This window comes from Chiloscyllium plagiosum, unplaced genomic scaffold (assembly GCF_037043375.1).
Source record: "Chiloscyllium plagiosum isolate Xiang-an unplaced genomic scaffold, Cpla_swu_hap1 HiC_scaffold_7, whole genome shotgun sequence".
Taxonomy (NCBI): domain Eukaryota; kingdom Metazoa; phylum Chordata; class Chondrichthyes; order Orectolobiformes; family Hemiscylliidae; genus Chiloscyllium; species Chiloscyllium plagiosum.
Genome location: NW_028270145.1, coordinates 104199701 through 104218220, shown reverse-complemented (window position 1 = coordinate 104218220; position 18520 = coordinate 104199701). Strand labels below are relative to the sequence as shown.

Sequence of the window (18520 nt, the reverse complement as noted above, 5' to 3'; positions counted from 1 at the left end):
AAATGGATAGACATAGTAGTTGCTCAGAGGATACTTACCCTGGGTGTGGGGTCAAGAACTAGGGGAATACAGTTGCAGAATAAGAGACAAGCCATCTTGGACTGAGATGAGAGGGAATTCTTCTCTCAGAAGTGAGTCGATGGATTTCTCTATTTCAGAGGTCTGTGGAAGCTCAGTCATTAAGTGCATTCAAGACAAAGATTTATTCATGACATCAAACAGTATGGGATTTGTGGGTTCAGGTGTACATCTCTTTAAAATGTCATGAGCAGCTGCAGAAAATAGTCAAGAATGCCATTGGAATAATGGCCTTCATATGCTGCACTTTTCCAAAACCCTACGCCGACCCCACTTGGAGTACTGTGAGCAGATCTGGGCACCCCATCTCAGGAAGGATATTTTGACCCTGGAAGGAGCTCAACACAAGTTTACAAGGATGATATCTAGACTTCAGCAGTTGAGTATAAGAAAAGATTATAAAAAAATAGGCCTTTATTCTCTTGAATTTAGAAGGTTAAGGATGATCTAATCGATGTCTTCAGGATATTGACGGGGAAATACAGGGTAGATAAAGATAAACTATTTCCACTGGTTGAAGATTCTAGAACGAGGGGGGCACAGTCTGAGAATTAGGGCCAGGCCTTTCAGGAGAGATGTTAGAAAGTACTTCGACATATAGAGAGTAGTGGAAGTTTGGAATACTTTTCCTCAAATGATGGTTGATGCTAATTCAATTGTGAAATTTAAATATGAGAGCGACATTTTTTTATTCAGCAAAAGATCTGGGACCAAGGCAGCATGTGGAGTTAGGCCACAGATCAGCCATGGTCTTATTGAATGGCAGAGTAGGCTTGAGGGGCTGAATGGCCTGTTTCAATGTTGCTAATGGCCTCCTCCTGCTTCTGCTTTCCTGTATAACACACCCGTTCCAGGTATTAACCCTGTAAATCTTCTCTGCGCTGCTTCCAACATATTTTATATGCTTCCTTTAATAAGGAATCCTATACTATGCATGGGAATGGATACTTTCATATTGCAATCCATTTCTCAGATGTTTGCCTATTCATGAAACTATCCTTCTCAAGTCCTCTTCAAAACTCACTTTCTTATTAACTTTGTGTTATTAGCAAACTTACCAACCAGACCTTTGGTTCTTTAATCTAACTCATTTATATATGTTGTTAGACGTTGAAGTACCAGAACTGATCCACTCATTACATCTTGCCAACCAGAAAATGACCCATTTGTGCCTACCTACATTCTGTTTCCTGTTAGCCTGCTAATCTTCTATTCACATCAATTTAGGTGTCAGTTTCTTGTTTGTGATCAGTTATTTGCCGATTTTTTAGGTGGTTCAAATCATCCCGAGATCCCTGGTTATGACACTGGATCTATTCAGGAAATGTGAAATGAGAAAAGTAGTAGACAGGTGTTTCAGGGCAAAAGAATCTCTGCATTTATTAAATACAAAATTCATAGAATTCCTACAGTGTGAAAACAGGCCCTTCGGCCCAGCAAGTCCACAACAATCCACCAAAGGGTAAACAACTCCCCTAGCCTATTACTTTACATTTCTCCCTGACTGATGCACCTAACCTACACATCCCTGAATATTATGGACAATTTAGCATGGCCAATTCACCTAACCTGTACATCTTTGGAGTGTGGGAGGAAACCCAGGCAGGCGCAGAGAGAACGTGCAAACTCCACATAGACAGTCACCCAGGGCTGGAATCAAACCCGGGTCCCATATGCTGTGAGGCAGCAGTACTAACCACTGAACTGCCGTACCAGTATAATAAACAGTGAAATTAACACAATTAACTACATAGAGGACTGTAATTAGATGCACTATTAGATTAAACACAGGTTCAACACTATTAGAAGCTGAACACAGGTTTTGATCTCAGAAACTTTAATCGGGCTTCCTACCCTTGGAGTACCTGCACTGTCACCACACATCTTCCCTCCCACCCATGCTAGATAGGTTGGAAACTTTGGGATCTTGGAAGTTTTAGCTCACTTACTGGGGAAAACTGCAATTTTGAGATACAGCTGACTGTTCCTGCTTGCTGTACCCGGTGCCTCGATGAAGACTTCGAATGGTGAGGCCTTCAGCCTGGACTGAGTCCGCTGCTGCGATAGGACGCGCTTTGGATTTATCAGGTGAGTACTTGGTTTTCCTTACTTCCTGGTGGTTTTTAAGGTCGGTTTTCACCTCAGGATGTACCTGGGGGCCTTGTTTTCGGGTGTTGTCAGTTCTCAGGTCTGCTGGTTCTGGTTGGTTGCTGTTGGTTCTCCTGGTACAGAACTGGCCTGTGTTGGTAGGTTTTGGAACTGATGTCAGGATCCTTTTGCTGGAGATGGTTGTGCAGATAGTTCTTGGGGAGATAGTTCTTTGAGATCCCTCTTCTGGAGAGATAGCTGTGCAGATAGTTCCAGGGGAGAATCATACTCTCAAGTGACATTGGGGCCTGCAATTATACTGATTTCGGGTCCCTTATCTTGGAACCAAATCTGCACTTGACATTGTGTTACTGATGTTCCTTTCGAGGCAATTGGCTTCCTAATAGTTAAGAGTAGGTGTGAATGTATTTTGATTAAGTGGAATGTCTGGTATCGCTGTGCATGAATATTGAACATCTGGTATCTGCATAGGCTCCAATCAGTCTGGGTTAGGTGGGGTTTAGGCCTGGTCGATTGTTCTTTTCAAGAGAATGTGTGAATTGGATATTTGGGCTGTCCCTGTGTCTGTAATTTTCCCAGACTAGAGTCCAGCTCACCTTTCTTTTTAACTTTTAAAAGTTATTTGGTAAGTCCAAGATTTTGATCTAGTATTGCCAAATATAGGGATTTTTGCTCAATCTTACACAGGTTACCCCTCTACACCATGTGCTATTATCTGCAATGATTTTTGATGTGTCTCCTTATCAAATACCTTTTGGAAATTCAAGTACAACGCATCTACCATTTCCCTTTTATCCACAACACAGGTTACCTCTTCAATACACCCCAGTAAGTTTGGTGAACACGTTTTCCCTTTCACAAAACTATGTCGACTCTGCTTGATTACTTTGAAATGCTTTAAGTTCATGCTGCCATATCATTAACAGTAACTTCTAAGCCTCTGAAAGATGTTAAGCTACTGGCCTGTAACTTCTTACTTTTTGTCTTCCTCGCTTTGTTGAATAAAGAAGTTGCATTTGTCATTTTCTAATCAATGGAACCTTCTCTGAATCTAACAAAGTTTGGAAACTTGAAACCAATGCATCAACTATCTTATCGGCCACATCTTTTAAGTACTCCTCAGTTATCATCCCATATCTCCAACAATTTATTTCAGTCCCACTTCCCTGAGGATTATAATTTTCCTGGAATTCTCACTCACCTCCATTTTCTGATTTACTGGGATCTTACCTGTGTTGTCTGAAATGAAGACAGATGCCAATTACATGCTCAGTTGATCTGTCAGCTTCTTATCTTCCAATATTAATTCCCCACATTCACATTTTATAGGAACAACACTCACTTTGTTACCTTTTAACTTAAATATCTATAGAAATCCTTACCATTGTAGAAACAGTACCTTTGTATATTTAAGCCTAAGATAGATTAATCCTTGATGAGTCAGGGAATCGAGGGTTACGGGGATAGGGCAGGAAAGTGAGGTGGGCTGGATCAGCCACAATCCTATTGAAAGTAGACAAATAGGAGGCTGGAAGAACACAGCAAGCCAGGCAGCATCAGAAGGTGAAGAAGCCAATGGTTTGGGTATTTGGGGTGGCACTGTGGCTCAGTGGTTAGCACTGCTGTCTCACAGTGCCAGGGACCCGGGTTCGATTCCAGCCTCGGCGAATGACTATGTGGAGTTTACCCATTCTCCCTGTGTCTGTGCAGGTTTTCTCCAGGTGCTCTGATTTCCTCCTGCAGCCCAGGTGAATTGGCCAAGCTAAATTGCCCGTAGTGTTTAGGGATGTGTGGGTTAGGTTAGTAGTCAGACCAGAGAAATAGGGGAATGGGTCTGGGTGGGATACTCTTCAGAGGGTCAGTGTAGACTTGTTGGGCTGAAGGACCTGTTTCTGCACTGTAAGAATTCTATTCTATTAAAAAAAACCTTCAGGGCAAGATGTGGGGGTAGGTGGAACTACTGATAAAGGGGGTGGGTGGGATGGGGAGACTAGTGCAGTGGCAAGGTAGGGATAGGTAAACACAGGTAATGGATATCACCCGGTTGGTCAATGGGAGCGATGAATCCAGTTGGTAGGTGGAAGGCAGGGTCGGTCAGAGAGATGGAAGTGCAAAGGCAGGGCTGGAAAGAGAGCCAGGAGATGGCTGGGAAGGTTATTAGAAATTGGAGAACTCAATGTCAAGTCCTCTGGGCTGTAGATGCCCAGACAGAAGATGAGATGTTGTTCTTCCAATTTGCGGTCGGATTCACTGCAGCATTGGAGGAGGTCAAGGATGGACATGTTGGAGAGGGAGGCGGAGGGGGAATTGAACTGGGCGGTGACCAGGAGGTCAGACTGGCTGTTTTGAGCCCCGCCAAGATGTTCAGTAAAATGGACACCTAGTTTATGTTAAGTCTCACCTATATAGAGAAGACCTTATTGGGAGCACTGGATACAGTGGACTAGGCTGGAGAGAGGCAGGTGAACCTCTATCTCACCTGGAAGGACAGTTTGGGACCCTGGATGGAGGTAAGGAAGATGGTGTATGGGCAGTTGTTGCATCTTTTTCACTTACAGGGGAAGGTGCCGGGGCAGTTGAAGGGGTTGGTGGGAAGTGACGTGCGATCAAAGGAATGGCGAAAGGAACAGTCCTTGCGGAGGTCGGAAAGGAGTAGGGAGGGGAAGATGTTCTTGGTGGGGGGTCTAATTGGAGTTGGCATAAGTGTTTGAGGATGATACGTTAGATGCAGAGGCTGATGAGGTGGAAAGTGATGACAAGGGAGACCCTGTCTTTATCATGTTCATGAGAGTGGGAATTAGAGCACTGGAACAGGGACTGGAGGTGGTTCTCTGGAGGGTTGTGTAGCTGACAGAGGGGGAAAAGAAACAATATTTGAAATAGGAGTTCATCCGAGATGCTTAGGAGTGGAACTTTTTAGGAATTTCTTGGGCCCTCCCACAGAGGCCTGAGAAACTCTAGTCTACATTTGACTGTGAGGGGGGAACAAGGTTTCCTACTTGAGGTGTGTTACCTATAAACCTTGGAATTAAGATCTGATATGAAGGACTGGGCTGGAAAGTTGAGTTCAGCTGCGAGGAATTGTCATCACTTATCCCAATACTCCAGTGATGGAATGAATCAGGCCAGTTTCTTTGTCAATGTCAACATTTAGCGAAGTGAATGAAAATGCTGTCCTTTAATTCTGACAAGTCACCTGGTCCACCTTTTACCTGCTTTGTACCTAGCAGCATTCATGTAACCTCTTCCTGAGATTTTGAGTGGGTGCTCAGTGTGGCCTGAAATGTAGTTCATTTCATGATCACATGAAGGACAAGGATATTTTGGAAACGTGGAAAGATTGAATCAATTGGGATTGTGACTGCACATGCTCGGGGATAGTTTAACAAAAGTGTTTCAAATTTTTCAGCAGGTTTGATCAAGTAAATAGGGAGAAGGGGATTTGTAATTAGATAACACAGATTAGAAATAATTGAAAACTTAAAGATTACTTTAAAAAAGAGCTTGTGGAAATACTTAAACAGGGAAACCTTGCGGGGCTAAAGGGAAACAGGAGGGGATTGAATCGAATTGGTGAGTTCTTTCAGGAACCACAACCTTCGCCAATACTGAGTAAAGCTATGAAGTCGATTGTTTTGAATTGACACATGTACGCTCCAATCATGTTTGTTAAATTCTACCTTTGCAATGGGGAATGAAACCAGAAATATTATTTGAGCCCATCTTTCTGTTTTGAAACTGCTCATTAGCAACTATATGTAGCAATCACCTATAAATGCCAGTTGGAATCAATATGCTGATTGCTTTTGAAACATGTGAGCTCACGATTAGTTCTATGCTTGGTAAGGCCACATTAACTTCAATGACAACAAAGGATAGGCCATTTGTGACCTCTTACTCCATTGCCTGTCACCTCACTGGACCTGCTGCTTTGCATTCTATTGAGTCTCAATTTAATGGTCTGCCTGGCTGTTGGATGATGACCAGGTCCGCAACTTTTCTTTCCTACCCTGCAGAAAGCAGGAGTCAAATTAATTGCTTGAAGTGAAAGATACAGGATGCATGGTTATCCCAGTCTCTCTACAGTGAGCAAAAGGTCCAATTGTAAAGCAACTGTTAAAAAAGCTTGTGTGGTACAGTGGTAGAGTTCAAGTACCATCTGCTCCAGAGGTGTCTGATAACAGGTTGATTCGAAAATAAAACACATAAGACAACAGAGCCCGGATAGCTCAGTCAGTAGAGCATCAGACTTTTAATCATAGGGTCCCAGGTTCATGTCCCTATTCGGAGTGCTTTGGAGTGGCACGGTGGCTCAGTGGTTAGCACTGCTGCCTCAGTACGAGGATCCCATGTTCAACTCCAGCAGCGGTCGACTGACTGTGTGGAATTTGCACATTCTCCCCGTGTCTGCATGGGTTTCCTCTGGGTGCTCCGGTTTCCTCCCACTGTCCAAAGATGTGCAGGTCAGGTGAATTGGCCATGCTAAATTGCCCATAGTGTTAGGTGCATTAGTCAGAGGGAAATGAGTCCGGAGGTTCGGTGTGGACTGGTTAGGCTGAAGGGCCTGTATCCACAGTGTAGGGAATCTAATCAACAGAGTATTGAGTAATGGGTTGGGAGGTCCTGTTGCAGCTGTGGAGGACATTGGTAATAGTCATAGAGTCATAGAGATGAACAGCAGTCATCTTCAGTCCAACTTTCCATGCCGACCAGATATCCTAAATTAACCTCATCCCATTTGCCTGCAATTGGCCCATACCCTTCTCAACCCTTCCTACTCATCCACCCATCCAGATTCTTTTTAAGTGCTATGATTGTACCAGCGTCCACTACTTCCTCTAGCAGGATCTGGATTCGTGGTGCTGGAAAAGCACAGCAGTTCAGGCAGCATCCGAGGAGCAGTAAAATTGACGTTTCGGGCAAAAACCCTTCATCAGGAATACTCTAGCAGTTCATTCCATACACACACCACCATCTGCGTGAATAAGTTGCCCTTAGGTCCCTTTTAAATCTTTCCCCTCTCACCCTAAACCTATGCCCTGTAGCTCTGGACTCCCCTACCCCAAGGAAAAGGTCTATTCATCCTATCCATGCCCTTCATTTTATAAGCCTCTATAAGGTGACCTCTCAGCCTCTGACACTCCAGGGAAAACAGCCCCAGCCTATTCAGCTTCTCCCTAAAGCTCAGACCCCCCAACCCTGAAAACATCTTTGTAAATCTTTTCTGAACCCTTTCAAGTTTCACACTTTTAGAATATTGTGTGCAATTCTGGTCTTCCTCCTCAGATACTGAAGCTGTCCATGTTCAAATGAAACAAATCTGGACAATATCCAGGCTTGCGCTTGCAACTAGCAAGTACCAATAGCAAGTGCCATACATGCCACACAAATGCTAGGCAATGGCCATCTCCAATAAGAGACAACCTGAACACCGGCTCTTGGCATTCAACAGTGTTACCATCACTGAATTCCTCACTGGCAACATCCTGGGGGTTATCATTGGCCAGAAAGTTGCCTGGACTTACCACATAAACACAGGGGCGACAGGAGCAGGTCAGAAGTTAGGAATACTGCGATGAGTCACTCACCTCCTGACTCCCCAAAGCCTGTCCACCATCTACAAGGCACAAGTCAGGAGTGTGATGGAATACTTTCCAATAACACTGAAGAAGCTTGACTCCATCCAGGACAAAGCAGCCCACTTGATTGGCACTACATCCAAAAACATCCAATCCCTCCACTACTTGACACTCAGTAGCAGCAGTGTGTACTATTTACAAGAAACGCTGCAGAAATTCACCAAAGATCATTAGACTGCATCTTCCAAACCCACAACCACATCCATCTCGAAGGACAATAGCAGCAAGTACATGGGAACCACAACAACATCTGCAAGCTCCCCCCCCAAGTTGCTCACCGCCCTGATTTGGACATATATCTCCATTCCTTCACAGTCGCTGAGTCAAAATCATGGAATTCCCTCCCTAATGGCTTTGTGGGTCAACACAGAGCAGATGGACTGCAGCGATTCAAGAAGGCAGCTCACCACTACCTTCTCAAGGACAACTAGGGACGGGCAATAAATACTGGCCCAGTGAGGGACACCCACATCCCACAAGTGAATTTGAAAAACAAAAGACTTAGAAATATAGAATTGTCACAGAGCAGAAAGATAAAATTTGGTCCATCATACTTGTGTCAGTGATATTACCCAGTGTCGATCTTCTGTCTTTCCCCCCAAATCCCTGCACATCATTTATATCCAAATAATCATCCTGTGCCTTGTTGAATGTTTCCATTGAACCTGCCTCCATGACATGTCCAGGCAAGAACTGAAAGCGCACATTTACCACGAACCTTCCATGACTCCTGGAAACATCAGTGTGCTAAGCAATAGCAAGCTCCCAATAACAGCCACAACATAATGATCATAAAATGTAGGAGCAGAATTAAGGCCATTTGACCCATCGAGTCTGCTCCGCCATTTGTTCATGTCTGATATGTCTCTCAACCCCCCTGTCCTGCCTTCTCCGCATTACCCTTGATCCCTTTACTAATCAAAAACCTATCTATCTCTGTCTTAAGGACACTCAATGACATAGCCTCTACAGCCTCTGTGGCATTGAGTTCAGCAGAGAAATCTGTTTATTTGTGATTTTAATTGAGAGATAAGCAAAAGCCTGGGTTTCAAGAAATATTCCACTGTTGTAAAGAAAATCTTTACCTGAGATACCAGACAGGGCTTATGCTTAATGTCTCATCTATATAAACGGATCTTCTTCAGTGTAACGCTCCTTCTGTCTTGCCTTTGTAACGCTCCTTCTGTCTTGCCTTTGAACTTAACCTTCTGACTCAAGAAGGGACAGTGTACCGCACTCTCAATTAGAGTCATAGAGTCAAAGAAATGTTCAACATGGAAACATACCCTTCAGTCCAACCTGTCCATGCCAACCAGATATCCCAACCCAATCTAGTCCTACCTGTCAGCACCCGGCCCATATCCCTCCAAATCGTTCTTATTCATATACCCATCCAAATGCCTCTTAAATGTTGCAATTGTACCAGCCTCCACCACTTTTTCTGGCAGCTCATTCCATACCTGGACCATCCTTTGTGTGGAAAAGCTACCCCTTAGGTCTCTTTTATATCTTTCCCCTCTCATCCTAAACCTATGCCCTCTAGTTCTGGACTCCCCGACTCCAGGGAGAAAGACTTTGCCTATTTATCCGATCTATGCCCCTCATAATTTTGTAAACCTCTGTAAGGTCACCCCTCAGCCTCCGACGTTTCGGCCCCAGCCTGTTCAGCCTCTCCCTATAGCTCAAGTCCTCCAACCCTGGCAACATCCTTGTAAATCTTTTCTGAACCCTTTCAAGTTTCACAACATCTTTCCGATAGGAAGGAGACCAGAATTGCATGCAATATTCCAACAGTGGCCTAACCACTGTCCTGTACAGCTGCAACATGACCTCCCAATTCCTGTACTCAATACTCTGACCAATAAAAGAAAGCATACCAACGCCTTCTTCACTATCCTACCTACCTGTGACTCCACTTTCAAGGAGCTATGAACCTGTACTCCAAGGTCTCTATGTTCAGCAACACTCCCTAGGACGTTACCGTTAAGTGTATAAGTCCTGCTAAGATTTGCTTTCCCAAAATGCAGCATCCCGCATTTATCTGAATTAAACTCCATCTGCCACTTCTCAGCCCATTGGCCCATCTGGTCCAGATCCTGTTGTAATCTGAGGTAACCCTCAGCTTCTGGGTAATCCAAGATGGAGGACGGGAAAAATTTCTGGTTGTAACAGCTGCTCCTTTTCTGAGGTATTTTAGGAGTTGGAGGTTATTTCCTCGAATTCCAAGAGCAGAAATTACAGTTTTATATGCTGTTGCATTGTTTTGGAACTTTGAAAAAAAAATTATATACTCTAAATATTGCTACTAAAATGGACAAGAATTTGGTTCATTTTTAATTCAGCAGATGCATTACTATTATCACAAGTAAGCAGAATCAACCATGTTATCTATTAAAATTTATGTAGCTTGAAGAACTTTAGCATCATCAGTTATGTTTACACAGTAAAGTTGGGTAGTCGAAACTATTCATTTATGAATGCATCTTTTTAGTGTTTATTTTAAAGTTATGTTATTACACCAAGGATTCAAAATTGGATTTTGACATTTGGTTTACTCTTATATTTTTGGGTGGATTGATAGAAACACAGATTTCTTCCTGTTAATCTGTGATAGTAGAACTGGATAAACAGCAAGTTAAAAAAAACAAAAGAAATGCGGATGCTGGATGTCAGAAACAAAAACAGAAATTGTTAGAAAAACTCAACAGGTCTGTGGAGAGAATGTGTTTTGGATCCAGTGACCCTTTCCAGAAAAATAAGTTATACTTTCCTCCGAGTGCTCTGACTTCGTCCCACAATCCAAAGATGTGCAGGTTACATGGATTGGCAATTCTAAATTGTCCACCGTTTTCAGGGACATGCAGGCTAGGTGGATTAGAACATAGAACATAGAACATAGAACATTACAGCGCAGTACAGGCCCTTCGGCCCTTGATGTTGCGCCGCCCTGTCATACCAATCTGAAGCCCATCTAACCTACACTATTCCATCTACATCCATATGCTTGTCCAATGACGACTTAAATGTACTTAAAGTTGGCGAATCTACCACCGTTGCAGGCAAAGCATTCCATACCCTTACTACTCTCTGAATAACGAAACTACCTCTGACATCTGTCCTATATCTATCACTCCTCAATTTAGAGTTATGCCCCCTCGTGCTCGCCGTCCCCATACTTGGAAAAAGGCTCTCCCTGTCCACCGTATCTAACCCTCTGATTATCTTATATGTCTCTATTAAGTCACCTCTCAACCTTCTTCTCTCTAACGAAAATAGCCTCAAGTCCCTCAGCCTTTCCTCATAAGAGCTTCCTTCTATACCAGGCAGCATCCTAGTAAATCTCCTCTGCACCCTTTCCAAAGCTTCCACATCCTTCTTATAATGCGGTGACCAGAACTGTACACAATACTCCAAGTGGGGCCACACTAGAGTTTTGTACAGCTGCAGCATAACCTCATGGTTCCGGAACTCGATCCCTCTATGAATAATAGCTAAAACATTGTATGCCTTCTTAACAACCCTGTCAACCTGGGTGGCAACTTTCAAGGATCTATGTACATGGACACCGAGATCTCCCTGCTCATTTACACTACCAAGAAGCTTACCATTAGCCCAGTACTTTCCGGTTACTCTGACCAAAGTGAATCACCTCACACTTGTCCACATTAAACTCCATTTGCCACCTCTCAGCCCAGCTCTGCACCGTATCTATGTCTCTCTGTAACATCCTTCGTCACTATCCACAACTCCACCGATGTTAGTGTCGTCTGCGAATTTACTAACCCACCCTTCTACGCACTCATCCAGGCCGTTTATAAAAATGACGAACAGCAGTGGACCCAACACTGACCCTTGCGATACACCACTGGTAACTGGACTCCAGGATGAACATTTCCCATCAACCACCACCCTGTCTTCTTTCAGCAAGCCAATTACTGATCCAAACTGCTACATCTCCCACAATCCCATTCCTCCGCATTTTGTACAATAGCCTACTGTGGGGAACCTTATCGAACGCCTTGCTGAAATCCATATACACTATATGAACCGGTTTACTCTCATCTACCTGTTTGGTCACCGTCTAGAAGAACTCTATAAGGTTTGTGAGGCATGACCTACCCTTCACAAAACTGTGCTGACTATCCCTAATCAAATTATTCTTTTAGAGTCATAGAATCATAGAGATGTACAGCATGGAAACAGACCCTTCAGTCCAACCTGTCCATGCTGACCAGATATCCCAACCCAATCTAGACCCACCTGCCAGCACCCTGCCCATATCCCTCCAAACCCTTCCTATTCATATACCCATCCAAATGCCTCTTAAATGTTGCAATTGTACCAGCCTCCACCACATCCTCTGGCAGCTCATTCCATGCACGTACCACCCTCTGTGTGAAAAAGTTGCCCCTTAGGTCTCTTTTATATCTTTCCCCTCTCACCCTAAACCTATGCCCTCTAGTTCTGAACTCCCCGATCCCAAGGAAAAGACTTTGTCTATTTATCCTATCTATGCCCCTCATAATTGTGTAAACTTCTATAAGGTCACCCCTAGCCTCCGACGCTCCAGGGAAAACAGCCCCAGCCTGTTCAGCCTCTCCCTATAGCTCAAATCCTCCAACCTTGGCAACATCCTTGTAAATCTTTTCTGAACCCTTTCAAGTTCAGTAGGAAGGAGACCAGGATTGCAAGCAATATTCCAACAGTGGCCTAACCAATGTCCTGTACAGCCGCAACATGACCTCCCAACTCCTGTACTCAATACTGTGACCAATAAAGGAAAGCATACCAAACGCCTTCTTCGCTATCCTATCTACCTACGACTCCACTTTCAAGGAGCTATGAACCTGCACTCCAAAGGCTCTTTGTTCAGCAACACTTCCTAGGACCTTACCATTAAGTGCATAAGTCCTGCTAAGATTTGCTTTCCCAAAATGCAGCACCTCGCATTTAGCTGAATTAAACTCCATCTGCCACTTCTCAGCCCATTGGCCCATCTGATCTAGATCCTGTTGTAAACTGAGGTAACCCTCTTCGCTGTCCACGACGCCTCCAATTTTGGTGTCATCTGCAAACTTACTAACTGTACCTCTTATGCTCGCATCCAAATCATTTATGTAAATGACAAAAATAGAGGGCCCATCACCAATCCTTGTGGCACTCCACTTGTCACAGGCCTCCAGTCTGAAAAACAACCCTCCACCACTACTCTCTGTCTTCTACCTTTGAGCCAGTTCTGTATCCAAATGGCTAGTTCTCCCTGTATTCCATGACATCTAACCTTGCTAATCAGTCTCCCATGGGGAACCTTGTCGAATGCCTTATTGAAGTCCATATAGATCACATCTACTGCTCTGCCCTCATCTATCTTCTTTGTTACTTCTTCAAAAATCTCAATCAAGTTTGTGAGACATGATTTCCCATGCACAAAGTCATGTTGACTATCCCGAATCAGTCCTTGCCTTTCCAAATACATGTACATCCTGTCTTTCAGGATTCCCTCCAACAACTTGCCCACCACCGACATCAGGCTCACTGGTCTATAGTTCCCTGGCTTGCCTTTACTGCCCTTCTTAAACAGTGGCACCATGTTTGCCAACCTCCAGTCTTCCGGCACCTCACCTGTGACTATCAATGATACAAATATCTCAGCAAGAGGCCCAGCAATCACTTCTCTAGCTTCCCACAGAGTTCTCGGATACACCTGATCAGGTCATGTGGATTTATCCACTTTTAACCGTTTCGAGACATCCAGCACTTCCTCCTCTGTAATCTGGACATTTTGCAAGATGTCACCATTTATTTCCCTACAGTCTATATCTTCCATCTCCTTTTCCACAGTAAATACTGATTCAAAATATTTATTGAGTATTGCCCCCATTTTCTGTGGCTCCACACAAAGGCCGCCTTGCTGACCTTTGAGGAGCCCTATTCTCTCCCTAGTTCCCTTTTTTCCTTAATATATTTGTAAAAACCCTTTGGATTTTCCTTAATTCTATTTGCCAAAGCTATCTCATATCCCCTTTTTGCCCTCCTGATTTCCCTCTTAAGTATACTCCTACTTTCTTTATATTCTTCTAAGGATTCACTTGATCTATCCTGTCTATACCTGACATATGCTTCCTTCTTTTTCTTAACCAAACCCTCAATTTCTTTAGTCATCCAGCATTCCCTATACCTACCAGCCTTCCTTTCACCCTGACAGGAATATACTTCTCTGGATTCTTGTCATCTCATTTCTGAAGGCTTCCCATTTTCCAGCCGTCCCTTTACCTGCGAACATCTGCCTCCAATCAGCTTTCGAAAGTTCTTGCCTAATACCATCAAAATTGGTCTTTCTCTAATTTAGAACTTCAACTTTTAGATCTGGTCTATCCTTTCCCATTATTATTTTAAAGCGAATAGAATTATGGTCACCGGCCCCAAAGTGCTCCCCCACTGACACCTCAGTCACCTGCCCTCCCTTATTTCCCAAGAGTAGGTCAAGTTTTGCACCTTCTCTCGTAGGTACATCCACATACTGAATCAGAAAATTGTCTTGTACATACTTAAAAAATTCCTCTGCATCTAAACCTTTAACACTCTGGCAGTCCCAGTCGATGTTTGGAAAGTTAAAATCCCCTACCATAACTACCCTATTATTCTTACAGATAGCTCAGATCTCCTTACAAGTTTGTTTCTCAATTTCCCTTTGACTATTGGGGGGGTCTATAATACAATCCCAATACAATCATCCCTTTCTTATTTCTCAGTTCCACCCAAAAAACTTCCCTGGATGTATTTCCAGGAATATCCTCCCTCAGTACAGTTCTAAATGATTATCAATCCTATCTCTTATAACCTTTCCCTACACTTTACCAACAACTGAAGTAAGGCTCACTGGTCTATAATTACCAGGATTGTCTCTACTCTCCTTCTTGAACAGGGGAACCACATTTGCTATCCTCCAGTCTTTTGGCACTATTCTTGTAGACAATGACGATTTAAAGATCAATGCCACAGGCTCGGCAATCTCCTCCCTGGCTTCCCAGAGGATCCTAGGATAAATCCCATCCGGCCCAGGGGACTTATCTATTTTCACACTCTGCAGGATTTCTAATACCTCTTCCTTATGAACCTCAATCTCTTCTAGTCTAGTAACCTGTATTTCGACAACATTGTCATTTTCTAGAGTGAACACTGTCGAAAAATATTCTTTTAGTTCTTCCCCTATCTCCTCTGACTCCACACACAACTTCCCGCTTCTGTCCTTGATTGGCCCTAATCTTACTCTCATCATTCTTTTATTTCTTAAATACCTACAGAAAGCCTTAGGGTTTACCCTTATCCTATCCGCCAACAACTTCTCATGTCTCCTCCTGGCTCTTCTGAGCTCTCTCTTTAGGTCTTTCCTGGGCTACCTTTAACCTTCAAGTGCCCTAACTGAGCCTTCACACCTCATCCTAACATAAGCCTTCTTCTTCCTCTTGACCAGAGATTCCACTTCTTCGTAAACAACAGCTCCTGCACTCTACAGCTTCCTCCCTGCCTCACAGGTACATACTTATCTTGGACACACAGGAGCTTTTCCTTGAATAAGCTCCACTTTTCTAATGTGCCCATCCCCTGCAGTTTCCTTCCCCATCCTATGCTTCCTAAATCTTGCCTAATCGCATCGTAATTGCCTTTCCCCCAGCTGTAACTCTTACCCAGTGGTATACACCTATCCCTTTCTATCACTAAAGTAAACATAACAGAATTGTGATCGCTATCACCAAAGTGCTCACCTACTTCCAAGTCTAACACCTGGGCACGCTCATTACCCAGTACCAAATCTAATGTGGCTTCGCCCGTTGTTGACCAGTCTACATACTGTGTCAGGAAGCCCTCCTGCACACACTGGACAAAAACTGACCCATCTATAGTACTCATACTATAGTGTTCCCAGTCAATATTTGGATAGTTGAAGTCCCCCATGACAACTACCCTGTCTGTCTCACTCCTATTGAGAATCATCTTTGCTATCCTTTCCTCTACATCCCTGGAACTATTCGGAGGCCTACAGAAAACTCCCAGCATGGTGACCTCTCCTTTCCTGTTTCTAACCTCAGCCCATACTACCTCAGTTGATAACTCCCCAAACATCCTTTCTACAACTGTAATACTGTCCTTGACCAACAATGCCACACCTCCCCCTCTTTTACCATATTCTCTGTTCTTACTGAAACATCTAAATCATGGAACCTGCAACAGTCATTCCTGTCCCTGCTCTATCCACGTCTCTGAAATGGCCACAACATCGAAGTCCCAGGTACCAACCCATGCTGCAAGTTCACCCACCTTATTCCGGATGCTCCTGGCGTTGAAGTAGACACACTTCAAACCAACTTCTTGCTTGCCGGTGCCATCTTGCGTCCCTGAAACTTGATTTCGGACCTCCCTACCCTCAACCTTTTCTATACTCAAAGTACAATTTTGGTTCCCATCCCCCTGCTGGATTAGTTTAAACTCACCCCAATAGCCTTAGCGAATTTCCCCCCCCCCAAGATATTGGTACCCCTCTGGTTCAGATGAAGACCATCCTGCTTGTAGAGGACCCATCTACCCCTGAAAGAGCCCCAATTGTCCAAGAATCCAAAACCCCCCCTCCTGCACCATCCCTGTAGCCACGTGCTCATTTCCTCTCGCTCCCTATTCCTTGCCTCGCTAGCACGTGGCACAGCAACAAACCAGAGACAACAACTCTGTACGTCCTCGCTCGAAGCTTCCATCCTAGCTCCATGAATTTCTGCCTTTAATCCCCATCTCTCTTCCTACCTATGTCGTTGGTACCTATGTGGACCACGACTAGGGGCTGCTCCCCGTCCCCCTGAAGGATCAGAGAAATCCCGAACCCTGGCACCTGGGAGGCAACACACCAACCGTGAGTCTCTCTCGTCCCCACAGAACCTCCTATCTGTCCCCCTAACTATGGAGTCCCCAGTGACTACTGCTCTGCTCCTCTTCCCCCTTCCCTTCTGAGCAGTAGGGACATTTTCTGTCAGGGACAGATTAGTTTTGGGAAATGCAGGGTTACAGGTATGGGTGGGATGCTCTTCAGAGGGCCTGGGTAAGCTGAATGGGCTGAATGGCCTGCTTCCATATTGTAGGGATGCTGAGAAGCTCGGATTAGAGCAGTACAGGTATTTCAGAGACTTATGGTGCCTGGTGAAGATTACAGAGATATCAAGGGGTCAGGCCAAAGAGGATTTGAAAGCAAGAAAATGAGCGAAAATCTGTTTTGGAGGGAAGGCCCTCTTCACTTGAAATGTGATCTTATTGAAGTTGTGTCAAATAAACTTTAAATTATACTTGGTTAATAATTTTGTTTAAAGTCCTGTGCAACTTGACAGTTAATGTAGCCATATTAATAGCGACTCCAATGTAAAGGAAATTATACAAAATTGAAATAAGATCATCTAAAATACCAGGAACGCTTAACAAGTCAGACCACATTTGAGGAAAGAGAAATAATCTTAACACTTCAGTCAACAATTAGTCATCAGAACTGTCTTTAACCAAGTGTCGGAGAAGTACTTGAAATAGATTGGTTACACAATGAGGCAAATTATATCTGCAAATTAGCTAGCACATTGGACCTCTACCTCAGCTACTTGTTAAATTGTACTTGGAAATAGCATTACAGGTCTTCTGAAAATAGACAACTGTGCTCATCAGCCATGCAATATTCATAAAACAGTGCATTTCACTTGATTCTGTTTGATTAGCATTTCTTTCCCAAGGCCTTTCATTCTGAAGGATGTGCAGCAGAGGCCTCACTCTGACAAATTTTCAATTTGGAGATTCGCTGCAGGGCTTTATGGATCAGAAGTGGGCAATGTCAGTGGAAAGGTCCCAAAATTCTGACCCCATTTCCCCAACACACTTAACCCCCACCCCACAAAATGAGTGATGAGCTTGACCCCAATTTCCACGGCAACTTCAGGATGCTCCACAGCTACAAAGAATTCACAGTCTTTGAAGTACTTTGAAAGAGTCTCTGGGAATAGAAAATGCCTGCTAAGTCCAGTGAGCAATCTTCAGACTCTGCCATAGGTCAGTGATGTGTTGGGGTGGATGGCTAAATGGGCAGAGTTTGGTGTAACCTGAGAAACTTGGCAGTGATCAGGTGATGTTTTTAACTCCACCAATGCCGATTGACAGTTAGATTTAGGGCGAGGATTAGGCTCCCACCTTTGTCCAAGATGGGCAGGTCCATGAAGCTGACCCTGAGAAATGGCTACTCACAATTCCCCTTGTCGATCAGTTAGGTGACCCGGTCTCTGGTGAGCCGAAGAGGTTAGCTATTCCTAAGGTGCATTGGGCAGAAAATTAGCTTTGGGCCTCCAGCACTGTGGTCATGTGGACGTGGAAATGTAAAGCAGTCAGATTGCTCCCTCCCCCCTCCCATACACACTTCTACTGCCAGGTGCAGACCACCTTCTGCCCCTGTATTCATTTCAATGGCCTCCCCATAAATCCTATGCCCACTTTATGCCAAGCAATCCATCCTACATGGTCCCTCATATTCCTGTGCCACTCTCTGCTCCATTACCCATTTCCCATGGCGCCTCATAACCATTGTTCCACCTTGTGCACGTGGCCCTTTGTACCTCTAAGTCACCATACGCCCATATACCCATTCTCCATCACCCTGCATTAGGCCCATGCCACCT

At 44.1% G+C, this 18520-nt stretch overlaps 1 protein-coding gene across 3 annotated transcripts in view; it reads left to right on the top strand.

The window, feature by feature from the left end:
• Window positions 1-18520, top strand: part of LOC122551782 (contactin-associated protein-like 5) — a 1118157-nt gene that overhangs the window by 647530 nt on the left and 452107 nt on the right. The gene's annotated exons all lie outside the window — the stretch shown is intronic.